Here is a 17,951-nt window from a genome sequence, read left to right as displayed (position 1 = left end):
CCTTAATCACCATAGTCCTGGCAACATCCAAAATAGTTTTGTTCTTTCTTTCAACAACTCCATTTTGTTGAGGGGTCCACGGAGCAGATAATTGTCTCTTAACTCCATGCTCTTTACAAAAGAAATTAAACTCACTGAAGGTGAATTCTCTTCCTTTGTCTAATCTCAGACACTTCAGCTTTAATCCAGTCTCTATCTCTACCATGTCTTTGAATATATTGAACTTATTTGATATTTCAAATTTCTCCCTTAAAAAAGTGACCCACATCATTCTCGAATAGTCATCAATTAGAAACATAAAGTACCTGTCACCCTGCAAGATTCTCACTCTAGATGGACTACATAGATCACTATGCACAAGATCTAATATCCCATTAGATGTAAACTATTTTCTCTTAAAAGAAACTCTTGTTTTCTTTCCCAATTGACATTCTTTGCACATCGGATTAGTAGGCTTCACCATCTTAGGCAAATCTCTAATAGGTTGACTGGAACTTATCTTAACCATGCAATCAAAATTAACATGACACATCCTCTTATTCCACAACCAACTTTCATCTATCTGAGAAATCAAGCAAATTCTCTCACCAGCATTTAAATGAAATATATTACCTTTAGTTTTAGTACCTGATGCAATCTCTATACCGGAGCTACTCAAGATCTTACAATATTTGTCATTTTTGAATTGCAAGTCATACCCCTTGTCAACCTGTTGGAACTCACAAAAATTTGAGTTAATTATTGAGGCCCATTTTAAAGAAGGTTAAAATGAAGCCGACATTCTCCCATGTGTGCAGTGAAGAGGGTTTTAAAAGGCCAGAGAAACCTCCAAGTAAATGTCGCCAGACATAGTCTTTTATCCCACATTGGCCGTGTGGAGGAAATTTTTTTGTATTTAAATAATTGGCCATGCACATCCTTAGTGTCAAAGCTTAAAGGCTTTTGGCAAGTGGCTGATCAAGCAGGTGGTGGGCCCCCCATGTGCGCGTGCATCTCAAAGCGGCCTAATTTTGTAGCAGAAGGGGTGAGTAGCAAAGACCAATTCGAGACCTCACGACTTAAACCCAGTCTCCAGCTCGCTAGCATAAAATGCTAACACCCAAAAGACTCGAGACCTCGTGAGTGAGCAGATCCGAGATGATCCAACGGTGGCCGCTAGGTCGTGATAGAAAAGTGCCTGAAATGTTATCCCTCGTGACCCCACGACAAAGGAGAGCTCCATTCCAGTGGTGAGTCCAGGCCATGGTGAGGTGGTAGACAAGTGGTGGACACGTGGTGACAACATGGCATAAGAGAGAGCCACTCAGAAAAAGACTAAGAATTGAGAAGCTTGAGAGATATCCAACGGTTAGCTGAGTTGATCGGACGGTGGTGGCTATACCATGATTGGAAGACGTGTGATGTTTATTCACCGCAACTTGGCGATCGAGTGTTGGGGCTCGCTAAGAGAGAAGATCAAGGTTGATTGGATAATCATGATTTCATTTTGGCTATGAGTCTAGGAGGTGCTAAGGTAGCAGGACATGGGCCCAAATGAACCAGATGGTGCCACATGTCGAGCCCGTTCAAAGGAAGAGTGATAGAGGGAGCCACTTAGGTGAGGTAAGGGTAGGGCAAGTCAACGTCGATCAATAGTGATCCAGGGAAGATCAATGGCTATCACCAAGTTGCAACAAAAAGATGCTCAGTGGCTAATAGCCACGACTTGGCGACCAAGCGGTGGGGCCTGGTAGAGAAGAAGAGCAGTCTAGAGGAAATGAAGAACGAGCCAGCCAAGGAAGAAATAAAGGGTTTCATTCTGATGGTGGACCCAGAAAGTGCTGAGGTGGCAGGAGAAGGGCCCCAAAATGAACTAGATGATGCCACATGGTGGAGATTCACAGTAAATGTCTGTGCGGTAAGATTCAAAGATTTAAATATAAATTCAAATTGTGGTAGTAGGTAGAAACTTAAACAACCGACCTACAGAGGGATTGATGACTAAAGGACTATTTTTGCCCTATATATAAGTTATATATCATTGGAAAGCTCTCGATCTGAGGAATCTAATTCTGTAGTCAAGTGTAACCCACGACATGTATTTATGGGGTAGTTGCCTTGGGATCTCAGATTGTTGTGTGGGCAATTATTGCTGAAGGATAGGGTGGTTGTTGTGGTCAAAGAATGAGATCTAATTCTGTCCCCCCTGCCTCCTTATTCAAGAGTCTTCTCATTTTGTAAGGGTTCCATATTTTTGTGAGTAAGGCTCCATAATCTCGGTTTCCAATTCTGAGTTTTTTGCCAAATTTGTAATACAATGTTCCTTTTCAAGCAATAGAGTATCTTCTTGTTGTAGATGTTTTCTATTGCTGGTCACACATATGTAAGGCATATATACAGTTTATTGGATTGTTTTTAGGCCTTTTCTTATTTTCAATGAGTCCAGTCTTCAAGGGAATTTGATTTTGTCCTCTCAAAGTGGGAGTGTAATGTCTATTCTTAGGTACTTTTCAAGGAAGAGTTTAAATTCTATGAGCAATTATTTTGGATTTAGGATAATGTTTGGATATGTATGATCCCCCATTTTAGTTTATAATGTATTAATGTCAGGCATTGATACAGGGATATCTTTCTTAAATAAATTGGATTTGCAATAGAGGTTTTCATTTTCAGTTTGATGTATGACTCCATGCCCTTGGATAAGGTACTGGTCCTGCAGATTCTGGGGATTGTCAGAGAGTTTTAAATATCAAGTATCTATTTTCTTTAATGTTTGTAGGTTTAGTTTGTTCCACCTATCTCATGCTCCAATATTGTTGAGATATCAATGTAGATCTAGCCCATCTATAGTAACCTCCTTGTTGTTGAGCCTTGTGAGATTAATCTACTTTTATTGATGACATATGTCTATCATTGGTTGTATTTTGTGCATCAAAGGATATCCCCCCTTAGGTCTTGCAGAAATTGAAGTGTAGGAGGATCATTAGGATCCTATGTTATGTTGTCCAAGCCCTGAAGCATTTCATTGATTGAGATTGGCTATTTCATAGATAGTTCGCAAGTGAACTTGGGTGTTTTTTTGAAACCAACAAACCATCTATCCAGCACTCAAAAGATTATGATTGAAACCTTCAACATATAAAACATCATCAGTATTATGCTTACCATCAAGAGAAATAGAACCTCTACCATGAATTATACCAGCTTTGTTGACTCCAAATCTCACTGCGCCACCATTATTTTTTTTCATATTCACAAACTTACTCTTATCACCTGTCATGTGATGAGAGAAACCACTATCAATTACCCATTCATCTTTCTCTTCAATATTAGCAGCTAAAGCTTTCTCCTCAACTATGCAGCTAGTAAAATCAATAGGCACTAGATCATCTTCCTTGATAGCAATAAATACCCATTCATCTCCAGAATTTCCTTTCTCAGACTCATCATCTATCACACCTTCATCAGTGGCATAATAACACTTTTTTTGATACTTAGGGTTAAGTTTCTAAGGATTATACTACTTAGACACTCTTTCTGAACACATTGAGGCAAAATGTCCTATCTTATGACATGAAAAATAATTAAGAGGTAATTTTCATTCATACTTACCATCTCCCTTAAAAAATATTATGGAAATAAGTGCTTCAATCTCTTGCATCTCTTTTTCTTCTTCTTCAAGCTCTCTCATCTCTTTCTCATATCTGGAAACCCTAGTAGAATTCTCTCTTGGATCATGCTTCTTCTTCCTGGATATAGTAGCTTTAAATGTAGTCTCAGTCTTAGCATGTGATTCTCCAAATTCACTCAACTCAAAAGAAGCAATCTTACCAACCAGCATATCTCTTGTCACAGTTGTCACAATTCAGATCTCATCAACATAGCAGCAGCTTTGTGTTTATAAGCAGGAGGCATGGATCTCAACATTTTAGCTACAATCTCATCTTCTTCAATTGTTCCACTAACACACCCGATATTCAATACAAGATCATTCACTCTTTCCATAAAGGATGAAATGCTCTCATCTTCTTCCATTCTTAGCAGCTCATACTCTCCCTTCAAGCTCTACAACTTGGCAACTTTCACATGTTTGTCTCCTTCATACAAAGTCTCTAGATTTTCCCAAATCTCATGAGCAATCTAGAGTCCCATCACATTAGTCATCTCTAAATCATTCAGGTAACTTAGCAATGCTTCCTTAGCTCTTATATTTAATTCTACTTCCTTGATATCATCTGCAGTAACAGCGCCATTCTAAGGAGCATTGTAAACATTCTTTGTGATCTTCCAATAGTCTTCTCCAAACCATGTCAAACGACACTCCATCCAGTTCTTCCATAAGGTGTAATTATTCCCATCAAATCTTGGACTCTCCTTTTTTGTAAGAAAAGGTTGTCATCCTATATCTCCTCAAGTAGTCAAGCTTCCTTCAAAGGATCTATCTCTGATACCAATTATTGGCAGCAACAATGCAGAAAACTGAAAGGGGGGGTGAATCAATTTTATCCAAACTTAAAAAATTTAATCACAACTTCATATTTGATCATACAAACTCTCAAAGATCATACAAACTCATAAATATCATACAAACTCTCAAATATCGCAGACATGCATCTTACACGATTATTACATTTATTTATACAATTCATCAACCTATATTTCAAGGTCAACTCAACTTACAACTCCTAATTAAAAAATTACATCACACACTACACAAATCACCATGCGGACCAATATAATGTTGTCTAATACATAGCATGGACCTAAATCACCACCTCGAACAAGAAAAACCTCCAAGAATCACACCTTGAACATCTGCAATATGCTACAATCACCAATTTGGCTAGGATAGTCAATAACATGCAACATTGAGAAAATACACCAATAACAAGCACAATGATCAATGTGGACCAGAAACACAAATAGAACATGATCTATAAACATCCACAAGCATATTTAATTCAACCAAAATAATTGCACCAACACCACTTACTAGAATCTTCATCATACATCACACTGATACTCAAGAACACTTAACAACAACAACTGAAACTTAGAAAGATAACTTGCAGAGGACCAAATCATGAACCATCCGAACTGAGGACACATAAGAACATCCCAAACACTCTCCTAAATCTACAAAATAAGATAAATCATTTTCAGATCAATACAAATCAAAAACCACAACTCTTCAACAATGAACCAACAGAAAGACTAACCGCCACACCAAATCTCATAACTTGATCAAATCTTAACGTGGTACTCTAAAACTTATGTTAAATCTACTAGAGCTACTTATATCTAAATCCTTTCATTTGCATCATCATAACTCCAATACATTGGCCAAACCAAATTTCTCAACTTAATCTGGCTGCAACACAGAAACACAAGAATATGTTGACATAAACACATTCCAACAACTCCAATATCCAACAAAAGCTTTCATGCATTGGTCCCAAATTTGAACCAACACATCTCCCTTTCCATCTTGAACCTAAATCAACTCTGAATTTGTGTATGTTGACATCAATGACAAATCAAAGCCAACAATCTCCCCCTTTGGCATTGATGTCAACTACGCTCATCTTCTCCCCCTTTGACAACAATGGTAAAGGGCGAGGAAACCCACTGCCAACCTAGCTCAGCCATGTAGCTTCTCCCCCTTTGACTTTGTCTTAGCTGAAAACACTCCCCCTTGATAGGATAACTGGTGGACAACTGAGAGGAGGGGATGAATTAGTTGTCAACAGATTATAAAACTTTAAGCACACAAAACCTTTTACCGGAATGCATAAGCCAAATACAGGAATAGAAGATATATCAATTAAGCATAAACATAAATCACAGAATAATTGCCAACCAACCATAACACATAACACCATGATTTGTACGTGGAAAACTTGATAAAGGGAAAAACCACAGTGGGAAGCCTACCCATAGTTAGGTAATACTTCTGCAGCAAGTATATGATTACAATAAGAGGGGCATGCACATGCAAAAAGTCCAACAACCTAGAGTGAACTTCTCATCACAAAAGGAGCCTCAGTGACTACAAAATAAATCCAGGCTACAATCCAGAAAGATGAATGAACTACAAGAATAGCATCTCCTATGCCTGAGTACAATTCTGGTTAAGCTCAATACTGAAGGTCTTAAACCTCTTTCACAAACCCAATTCAATCACTTATGATTGACCAAAACCTCTACATATGATTACAACTTTATTCGCATGCAGATAATCCTATAACCCACATATCTTGATCTACAGAGAGATATTATAACATATTTATACCAACCCGAGACATAAACAATTAGGTCAACCACCTAAAAGATAATACAATAGATCTGTCACATAATCCCGCAAACCAATGATAAACCAAGTCGGCCTAAGACCGAAACAACATAAACCAAACAATAAATCCAACAAGTGACACATTGGGAGAATCAACCAACATGTTACATAAACCAGTCCATACCTAACAGAATAACACTGAACCCAAAATAGGTCACCATAAGCCAAATGAAACACCACGATCAACTGGAACATGAATATGATGACCTAATGCAGGAGCACCTAGGACTTAGGCAAATTAGATTTCATGATTTTGGCTTGTACTGACCCTAGCCAAGTCAGTAGTAAATAAGGACTCTAGGAGGGTCCAAGAGTTAGTATTTTGTGTCAATGTAGGCCTAGGGTGAGTTCATTCTTCTAGGTTTGCATTTTTGTGTAAATAGTGAGTTTAAGTAGCCAATTGACCTTTTTGTTGGTCAAAAGTGTCAAACTTGGTATAGGCATTAGGGAGGGTTATATTGGTATTAGGAAAGTTCTAAAAGTCATTTGTGATGACTTGGAATAGGTCTTGTAGGTTGGAAAGATCAAAAGTGCAAAAGTTGCAAAGTTGCAAAAAGTTGTCATGACAACTTTTGAAAGTTGTAATGATAACTTTTGTCCTGAATTGGTTAGCAATGGAGTTAGGGTTTGTCCAATGCCCTAGGAGGACTCCACATGTGGTAAAACTACATATACTCCCTCTTACACATTTACCAGGGTTGGAGAAGTGTGTGATGTAAGTTCAACAACTGAAACTACTCATTTCCAGTCTTGTTGGCAGCATTTTGGCTTGATTTACCCATTTTGGCAATTGAATATGGATTGAATCCATTGATCCAGCAATGGATTGAGTTACTCCTATGTGTTATTGTGTTGTTGGTTCAATTTAGAGTCTTGCAAATATTGTTCATTGGTGTTTTCTTGTTCAAGTTTGCAAATAGTCAGTTTTGGCTTGTATATAGTAGTTTTCTTGTAAATATGGTTGCCCCATGAGTTCCACACGTGCTACCATCATGGTTAGTTGGTACATGGTAGGAAACCACTTGTAAATTGTACATATGCAAGTTCAAGTGCTGCAGAGGAGTAGTGTCACCTTATTCTAGGTGAGTCCAGGAGCAACCCGGCTAAAGGAAATAAGTTGAAAATGAAATGGTAAGTGCAGGGGTGTGTGCCAAATCACCATTTCAAAGTTTGGAGGGGTCCATGGAGTTGGGGCAGAGTTTTCTATGCAGGGATAACCCTTGACAAGGCCTTTTGATATGAAAACCCCAACTTGTTCATTCACTGTCGGTTAAAGGCCTAGTAAACCCTTCAAAACCCTCATTTTGGGGTTCATACATTGTACGGTGAAACCAGGGGCAAAAACCACAAAAATCCTTTGGGGATAGGTGTATCATGTTGGCAAATGCACACTCCAATGAGAAATTTTAGGTGATTGAAGGTATTGTCATTGATGGCAACCTTACAATCCTATGGCACCGACAGACACCGGCACAGGGACAGACACCGACACCGGCACCGGCAGCGACAAAGATGTTCACCGGCACCCTGGCTGACAAGATTTTGTCTATTGTATTTTGTATTTATTTGTAAAATATTTTTGTAAGCCGGCAAGGCTAATTGTAATAAGGCTCATATATAAGTATGAGATATTATAGAACATCTAACAATAGGAATATGCGAGATGGATAATATGTGTGAATATTAAGGCAGATTGTGCAATAAGGTTTATGATTATTGCAAGAGCTTAAACTGGTATTGAACCTGACATAGCAGATGTTGATCTGAAGCAGTACATGATATTGGATTTACTTAATCCATTTTTGTAAGTCAGTGAGACTTCTCTTTTTGTATTTAAGCAGTGAGCTTTAGGCAGTTGGCCTTCCTGCATGTGCAGGCCCCTATTGTATCAGTAATATTCACTTATTGGCTAGTGAGAAAATATTGTGGGTCACAAATCCCACCGAGGTTTTTCCCACACCGGGTTTCCTCATTAAAAATATTGTGTCATGGTGTGCTTTCTATGTTGTGTTTACTAATCTTATTTATTACATTGATTCTTGTTTACCGGTATATTGTTTTGAGATGCAATTCATTTAATAAGTTAAGAAAATCCATTAACTGGCACCCCCTCTCGGTATCTTTGGGAATCCTAACAATTGGTATTAGAGTTGGGTCCTCTATTTTCAAAAGCCTAATAGCTTGAGGAAGATTATGACACCGGTATAGATGGATAATTTGAGAAAGCAACTGGAAACATCTCTTGTAGATTATGATGCAGAAAAGTTGAAAAATATGAAACTTGAAGATGATCTAAAGGTTGCACAAGAAATCATTCAAGGACTTCAGGAGAATCTTACTATCACTAGGAACAAAAGAAGAGAACTTCATGAGAAGATACATAGTGATGATGATGAAAAAGAGATGCTTAATGATCTGGTAAGCAAATTGAAACAAGAGAATATGTCTTTGAGAAATGAGATGCAAGACATGACCATGACATTTTGTAAAGACACTAAAAATAGAAAGAAGAATGAAGATGATTTGGCTAGAAGAAACAATGATACTGCAAATGAAAATATAAGACTCAGTCATGAGAATGATATGTTAAAAACAAATATAATTCACTTGGAACATGATAAAACTGAACTCATAAGACAGAAGGATTTCTTGGAAAATGAGTTGGCTACTGCAAATCAACACAAGGAGAAATTCAAGAAAAGTTCAGAAGAACTTGATGACATGCTAAAAAATTAGAAACCTAATGGAGACACTAATGGACTTGGCTTTGAAGTTGGTGAAAGCCCTAGCACTGCAAACAATCATGATCACAGCAAACCCCTAAGACAACCTAATGCTTATAAATTTAATGGGAAATGCTTTAACTGTAACAAGTATGGTCATAGAGAAAATCAGTGTAGATCTAGAAACTATCAGAACACCAATGCACCCACCGGTCAATGTTCTAAATGCAACAAACTTGGACATAATTCAGAAAATTGCAAAATGAATGTAAGATGTTATGTTTGTGGAAGATTTGGAAACTTATCTAATCAATGCAGAACACATACAGGCATAGGATATGGAAAAGAAATTCAGAAAAACAATGTGACTTGTTATGCTTGTAACAAAATTGGACATATTGCAAAATTTTGTAGAAGTAAGGCATCATCGGCAAATAACAAAGGACCCATCCTGAAAGGTAAAGAGAAGGTTGAAGAAGTAAAGCAAGAATTTTCAAAACAATGGATTAGAAAGTCATATCAAAATGTTGATGTGAATACTCCTCCACCAGCAGAACAGAGTACCACTCCACCGACAAGAGATTCTTCATCTAACTGAGAAATAATCCCTTGGGGGTATGGGAGCAAATGTAAAACATACTAGTTTACCCTTGGTTGATGATAAGAAGATGAAATGCTTCTTTACTGGCAGATGAGTTAAATTTTCACTTAATTGAAAGACATTAAATGTGGCAGTTGAAGGAAATGACACTATAAAGCAAGTGCTTTGGCTCTTTTTTATTCACCGAGCATTCAAATTTCCTGAGAGCGCAAAAATCCCGAGCAAAGGCATCCACAGCGAGAAGTGAAGTAAATCATTCAAGCACTCATACCTAAAGGCAGATTAAGGTATTTATAACAATGGCTTCCTCCTCTGCACCTGAATTCATTGCAAACCCTACTGTAGTTGAAGTTGTTAAGTTCCCTAGGCCCATATTTAAAATCATTCCTAAAATTGTGAAGAAAGATGATACCCTAGGAGCATTCTCACAAATACCCAAAGGAGTTGCTTATGCTGAGGATCCTAAAATCTACATAAATTGTCATATAGATGAACTAGGAGATGATGAGATTAAGAACATGTACAGGATGGTTATATGTGATGAAAATGGAAATGTTAAACTGGAACACAAGATAATTGAAACCCTAGGTTTTGTGGAAATTCTTAGTATCCCCGATTTTCGGAAGGGTGTTATAAGGATTGTGCTAAGCAGAGTACATGGAGAGTTCTTTTGGTTAGATTCAATTCATAAGATAACCAAAGAAGCAGTTAGGGCAATGACAAGCTTACCTTCCACTGGTAGCAGGCCTGACAAGACTAAAAAGGTTCCAAATGACACTGTAATAACCCTAACCGGTGCAACCTTTGATAAGAGATCCCTAAGAGTAAATGATGTTAAGGATATCAACGTAAGGTTCATAAGAATAATTCTTGGATACAAGGTTACACATGCCAACAGATTAAACTCTGTTTCTAGCTTATGTATCAAAAGTGTCTATGACATGGTAAACAACAATGCAAAAATTGATATTTGTGAATGGTTGAAAGATGAACTGATAGACAATTTGGGGAAGATAAAAGGTGATAAGAAAGGTACATTCAGATTTGTCAACCTGCTTGTATGTTTAATGTTATATATTACCAAGCAAGTTCCCACTATTGGAAGAAAGGATTTTGGTTTTGACATATCGGTAGGAAAACAGCTTCTGGACATACTCAACAACATGGGAGATGACAAAGAAAAGAATATGAATGAACATTTTCAAACACTAAAAGCTAGAATGAAAACTAGGATAAGGCTATCTCAAGCTATTGCTGACAAATATCAAAAGGAGATATGCTTTGTAATTAAGAAAGATGAAATATGGATGGAGGCAATGGTCCCAAGGACTATTTGGGTTAGAGAAATGGGATATGAGGCAGATGAGAACATAATTGAAACTTATGCAAAAGCCCTCCTTGAAGCCCCTAAAGAACCAACAGAAAAAAAATATTTGGAAATGTGGAAACAATTGAAAGCAATATTCAGTCTCAGAAAAGAATAAAGAAAACTGAACAGATAGTTAGAAAAGGAACAAGGCAGGCAAAAGCAATCAAGGAAGATGTATTGAATAAAACTGGTATTAAGCAGAGTGACTTGGAAGGACTACAACCGGAAACACATCTTTCACCGGTTGCTACCTCCTCTAACAGTGAGATACCAGCAAAGTTCAAAAGGGTAGAGAGAAAAAGAAAACCCTCACCAGCACCTGCTCCTACACCAAAAAGAACAAGACAGAAACAACAAGCAATTAGGCCTCTGGCAAGGAAGTTGACACCAAAGAAGAGGAAACAAAAACAAGTTGTTCCTCAACTTGACAAACAATTGAGTGAGATAACTGAAGATGGAAAATTGTCAAACCTCAGCAAGTTGTATAACACACTATCAAATGATGAAAAAGAAAGTATAGAAAATAGTGTTATTTTACACCTTGATATCTACAAGAAATTGTTGATGGAAGTTGTAGATGATATACCCAATGACTTATATAGAAGGTTGGAAGCAAGAAGGGTAGCAATTATTGAATTGGATAAAAAGATCAAGATAGAAAAACTATTTGCAGTTCACCCAGTGAACTCAACACAAGAGATAGATGAATTAATAAGTGAGGCAAACTAGATAGTATTTTCAACTGGTCACCAGCATGTAGTACTAATGGCAGATAGAGTCAATGAGATATCAAAAGAAACTGTAGACAAGTGGGATATATTATTTGTTGAAAAAGAAAAACAAGAAGAGCTCAAGAGACCAAAAACTATCAGAGTCTATCAAAGGGACAAGGATAAGGGGAAAGGCAAGGTAGGTGGACCTTTGAGTATAAAGGTGATAGATAACTTACCTTCACCTTCCTCTGATACTCCACCAATAACAGAGAGTATGGAGACAACACATTAAGATACAAATCCTGATTCAGAAGTGTTGTACATAATGAATATTGACACATAGGAAGTAAACATTGTGGTTGATAAGGAATCAAGTGAGAAAAGAGATGTGGCAACTGAGCCACTAGTAGAAGACACAACAGTTGAGACAAATGTCAAAGATACAATTGGAGACATTGAAATTGGGAGTTAGAAACAAACTGAACAGACAACGGATATAGGAAAAGAAGATAGCACTAGTGTACATAATGATGTATCTACTGAGCAATCGGTAACAGATAGCAATGAAAAATCTGTTGAGATACCGGTGGTAGACATTTCAGAAGTAAGTACAGAAAAATTGGTAGAAAACATAGAGTCACAAACAGAAAAATCGACAGTGGATACCACTAAAAAATAATCAGAGTCACCATCAGAGAAACCATCAGTAGAGAGTACAGAGAAACAAGTAGAGCAGTAGGATTCACAGGTACATTCAAAAAAAGTACCACCAGCTACAAATAAAAAACCTAAACCTTTGGTAGCTGAAATGCAAAAACAAACTGACCCTCCAGAGAAAGACAAAAGCAATGCTATTACTACCACCGGTGGATTACAAATTGTGAAGGTAGTTGGATAGTCATCTGGAACCTCCATGACTGAATTTAGACCAACTAATGTGACAAAGGTATTATTAGATTCAATCAAGAAAATAACATATTGTAATGCACTAGCATATAAGGCTATTGATGAAACCATACCAATTTTGAAGATGACTGCACCCAAGTGTAACATAGAGAATAAAAATTCTTTAGGCCAATTAGACACATTGTCTAAGTACATAACCGACAACCTACTAACAATTGATCAAATCAATGACAAGACATTCAAAGAGAAAATGAATAAAGAGAAGGAAAAATTATTTGAGGAGACAGTCAAGAAAAATAAGGAACATATGGATACCTTATTACCGGTACTAGGCAAGACAATTTTGGAATTCAAGAAATTGTACAGAGATACATGCAAAACAAACATTTTGACAAAAGATATAAATAAAGAGATCAGCATAGCTCAAAAGGAAATCAATGATATTGCTGACAATTTAATAGGTTCATCAGATTCAATATCAGTAGTAGAACAGGAAATTACCGGATTTGAAGAGAAAATAGAAAAAACTTGAAAAAGATAAGGAAAGGTTAAAATTTAAAGCAAAAGAACTTAAGTGCAGACTAAGTCCTAAATTGGATATCCTCATCTCTTTGAGAAAAGAGATTTCTGTGGCTCTCATTCCAGGACATAAAACATCGAAAGAGCAAATGCACTTTCTCACCTATACAATCCAAAGGACTAAAGCGGCACTAAAGGACAGTGAAAAATTCTACAACAGTCTGAATGTTGCTTTAGCAGATCTTTATTGGATTGTAGCCAACCGGTTACAGGGATAAAAACAGGAACTACACTCGATTGACATTGAATGACAACCTTTGTCATTGATGCCAAAGGGGGAGTAGTAGAGGATGAGAAAAAGGAATAAGGATGAGAAAAATGTATGACAGAAGAGATCATCTGCTCAAGGGGAGCACACAGTTTTGACAGTTTTGGTAAGACAGTTTTGGACAACATTTTTGGATACACATTTTGGCTTTTTCTCATGAGTTGCCATCAATGCCAAAGGGGGAGATTGTTGGAAAATGCACACTCCAATGAGAAATTGTAGTTGATTGAAGGTATTTTCATTGATGGAAATCTTACAATCCTATGGCACTGGTAGACACTGGCACAGGCACAGACACCGGCACTGGCAATGGCAAATATATTCACCGGCACCCTGGCCGACAGGATTTTGTCTATTGTATTTTGTATTTATTTGTAAAATATTTTTGTAAGCCAACAAGGATAATTGTAATAAGGATCATATATAAGTATGAGATCTTATAGAACATCTAACAATAGGAATATGTGAGATGGATAATATGTGCGAATATTAAAGTAGATTGTGGAATAAGGTTTATGATTATTGCAAGAGCTTAAACTGGTACTGAACCTGGCATAGAAAATGCTGATCCAAAGTAGTACATGATATTGGATTTACTTAATCCATTTTTGTAAGTCAGTGAGACTTCTCTTTTTGTATTTAAGCAGTGAGCTTTAGGCAGTTGGCCTTCCTGCATGTGCAGGCCCCTATTGTATCAGTAATATTCACTTATTGGTCAGTGAGAGAATATTGTGGGTCACAAATCCCACCAAGGTTTTTCCCACACCAGTTTTCCTTGTTAAAAATATATTGTCATGGTGTCCTTTCTATGTTGTGTTTACTAATCTTATTTACTGCATTGATTCTTGTTTACCAGTATACTGTTTTGAGATGCAATTCATTTAATAAGTTAAGAAAATCCATTAACTGGCAAGATACTGATTCATCCCCCCCTCTCAGTATCTTTGGGAATCCTAACATATATTTGAGGAAAATCCAAACTTATTTGGGGGTCCTTTGAATCGTTTTCCCTCAAGCCCTAGAAAACCGGATTCGGAGGCCTAATTGGGGCTCTTTCCTTGTAGCCTTTTCTAGGCAAGATTTTGAAGTCAGTAAGAAACCTAATGATTGCAAGCCACTAATGGACCTCAAATGCATACAAAACATGTTAGTAGACACCTCCACACCTCTGCATCATCTCACAATAGCAGGAGGTCAGATTGACAAGTTGAAGCCAAGAAGCCATAATTGAGCACCTGAGAAGCACAGGGAATTGGTAGGGTTCCTAACTAAAACACCTGAAGCATACATCTTAGAAAGGTCAAGAATAAATCCCTACAAGAGATTGAGAAGGACTTGGAGGTCTAGAGAGCAACCAGGCCTGGTGAGTTGGTGGAATTAAGCAACACCGGCTAGGCGAAGTGTTGACCAGGCTAGGTAAGCCTCGTCAAATTGGTATTAGAGCCTATAAGATTTGGGCTAGGTGAGTAGATGTCCTCAGTGGAATATGTAGGAGACAAGAGCATGGTGACCAATGCAGAGTTGGAAAATAAAGTGGATGATCAAGAGGAAGAGAATAGACTCCTGAAGGAGAAGTTGCTAGAATTGGAGAGTAAGATTGGAGAGGTAAAAACCAAGGTAGATGAAGTGTTGGTAAAGGTTGAAGGAGCAGAAGGGAAGGGTAAAGAAGTGTCAGAGATAGACCAGATACTTGAACCTAATCCTATCTTAGAGAAAGAACCTTTCTTGAAGGCATTGAAGGCCTTGAGTGGCAAATCACTGGAAGGATTGCCATTGTTCACTGGTAAGATAGAGGTAGAAGTGGTCCTAGAATGGATAGAAGGCATGGAGAACCATTCTGAATGTGAAGGCATAGTTGAAGCCTAGAGAGTCAAGTAGCCAAGTCAAGGATGAGAGGAGCTGCTCTCAAATGGTGGAAATTTGTGCAAGATGAACAGAAGAAAATGGGCAAAGCACCCATCTCTTCTTAGAAAGGGATGTTAGTCAAAAGCAAAGAAGTCTATCTCCCTAATGACTATGAAGTGCAAATTCATAGGAAAAGGCAAAACTTAAGACAAAAAGATCTTGATGTCAATAGCTATATGGAGAAGTTTCACAAACTTAGCCTTAGATCTCATGCGGTGGAATAAGAGAGTCTCAAGGTTGCTAGGTACCTAAATGGTCTACGGTGGAACATCTAAGAAGAAATCAGTCTAATGAGCCCTAAAATAGTCCATCAAACCTATCAACTTGCCCTTAAGGTGGAGGAAAAACTGAAAAGAAGACATGACTCAAGCAACAATAGGGGCGGAGGTAGAGGAAAAGACAGTAGAGGCCATGGAGGAGGCTTTGGTGGAAGAAGTTCTAAACAAATAACACAAGGAGAGACTAAACTCACTGAGAAAAAAGATAGTGGCAGTAGTAAAGGGGGATTCAATAGAGGAAGGGGATCTAATAGTGGTTTCAAAGGAAGATCTAGTGGCCAAGGTAGAGGCTCCTCTACTTTGCAACAATGAAGTGCTACCATTATAACCAACTTGGTCATCCATCATATAGGTATCCAGAGAAGGGATCATCATCACATGGTGGTGAAAGAAGAGTGAGTTATCTTCAAGAAGAGTCTTCAAGCAACAAGACTTCAGAGATTGCCTTAGAGTAAGAGGTAGGTGACAAATTGATGATAAGGAGAACATTGATCAAAGAACTGGTCAGAGAAGAGCCAAGCCAAAGGAGGTCCTTATTTAGGATCAAATGTAAGGTTATGGACAAAGTGTTCAAAGTGATCATTGATTAAAGGTCTACAGACAACATTGTTGTAGAAGAGGCAGTGAGTAAGCTCAAATTGCAAAGGATGCCTCACAACAATCCCTATAGAGTCACTTGGTTGAACAAAGGCCAACATGTCCTAGTCAATGAGAAAGCATGGGTGGATTTTACCATTGGAAGGTATCAGGACAAGGTGTTATGTGATGTCCTACCCATAGATGCATGCCATCTTCTATTAGGAAGACCATGGCAATTTGATAGACAAGCTATCCATGATGGAGCCAAGAATGCATACTCATTCAAGAAAGATGGAGTCACATTCAAGATTCAATCTATCCTTGAAGAAGGTGAAAAGAGGGCAGCAGGTCCTAATGTTCTTTTGGTGAGTGAAAAATAGTTCTTAAAGACACTTGAGGAAGGTGAAGGTATAGGGTTTGCACTTGTGATGAAGCCCAAAGAAGAAGACAAGAAAGAGCAGCAAGATTTGTCTTTAGAGGTGCAATATTTGTTGAAGAAATTTAAAGGCATAGTAAGTGAAGGATATCTAGCCACCTTACCTCCTAAAAGAGCCATAAGCCATCAAATAGACTTCATTCCTAGAGCATCCTTGCCTAATAAGGCAGCTTATAAAATGATTCCTCAACAAAATGTTGAAATTGCCAAGAAAATCTAAGAGCTCTTAGACCAAGGCCTAATTAGGAAAAGCATGAGCCCTTGTGCTGTCCCTACCGTGTTAGCACCAAAAAAAGGTGGTACTTGGAGATTGTGTACTAATTCTAGAGCCATAAATAGGATCACCATCAGATATAGGATCCCTATTCCTAGAATAGAATACCTAATGGATTGTTTAGGGGAAGCCAAGTACTTTACCAAGATTGACCTCAAGAGTGGCTATCATCAAATTAGGATTAAGGAGGGTGATGAATGGAAAACTACATTTAAGACTACTAAGGGTCTTTATGAGTGGCTTCTAATGCCATTTGGCTTATCCAATGCTCCAATCACCTTCATGAGACTCATGAATGAGGTGATGAAGGACTTCATAGGTAAATTTGTGGTAGTATATCTTGATGATATTCTCATTTTCAGTAAAGATAGGGAAGATCACATTAATCATTTGCAAGATGTATTACAAAGATTGTATGATGAAAAGGTAACCATGAATTTGGATAAGTGTGAGTTTGTCAAGAAGGAGATTGTTTACCTTGATTTTTTGTTTTCTCAAGGAAACCTCAATATGGATCCAAGCAAGGTTGAAGCCATTGTAAATTGGCCTACTCCTAAGACAGCAACAGAGGTGAGAAGCTTCCATGGACTAGCTCAGTACTATAGGAAGTTCATTAGGCAATTCAGTGCTATATGTGCACCAATGTTAGACACCATTAGAGGTGGAGTAAAGACAAAGTTTCAGTGGGGTGAAGCAGCAAACAAAGGTTTTAAAACCTTGAAGGAGAAGATAGCTACCCAACCGGTGCTAGTGTTGCCTATTTTTGAGAAAGTTTTCATTGTAGAATGTGATACAAGCAATGTTGCAGTAGGTGTTGTCCTAAGACAAGAAGAAAGACCAGTAGCTTTCCATAGTGAGAAGCTAAGTGATGCAAAGAGGAAGTACTCCTCTTATGATCTTGAGTTGTATGCTTTAGTGTAGGCATTGAGGAAGTGGAGACACTATCTCCTCCCTAAATAATTTGTGGTCTATACGGACAACCAAGCATT

Source organism: Cryptomeria japonica, chromosome 2 (genome assembly GCF_030272615.1).
Source record: "Cryptomeria japonica chromosome 2, Sugi_1.0, whole genome shotgun sequence".
NCBI lineage: Eukaryota > Viridiplantae > Streptophyta > Pinopsida > Cupressales > Cupressaceae > Cryptomeria > Cryptomeria japonica.
The sequence above is the reverse complement of the archived record's forward strand: the minus strand, read 5'-3'. Positions refer to the sequence as shown.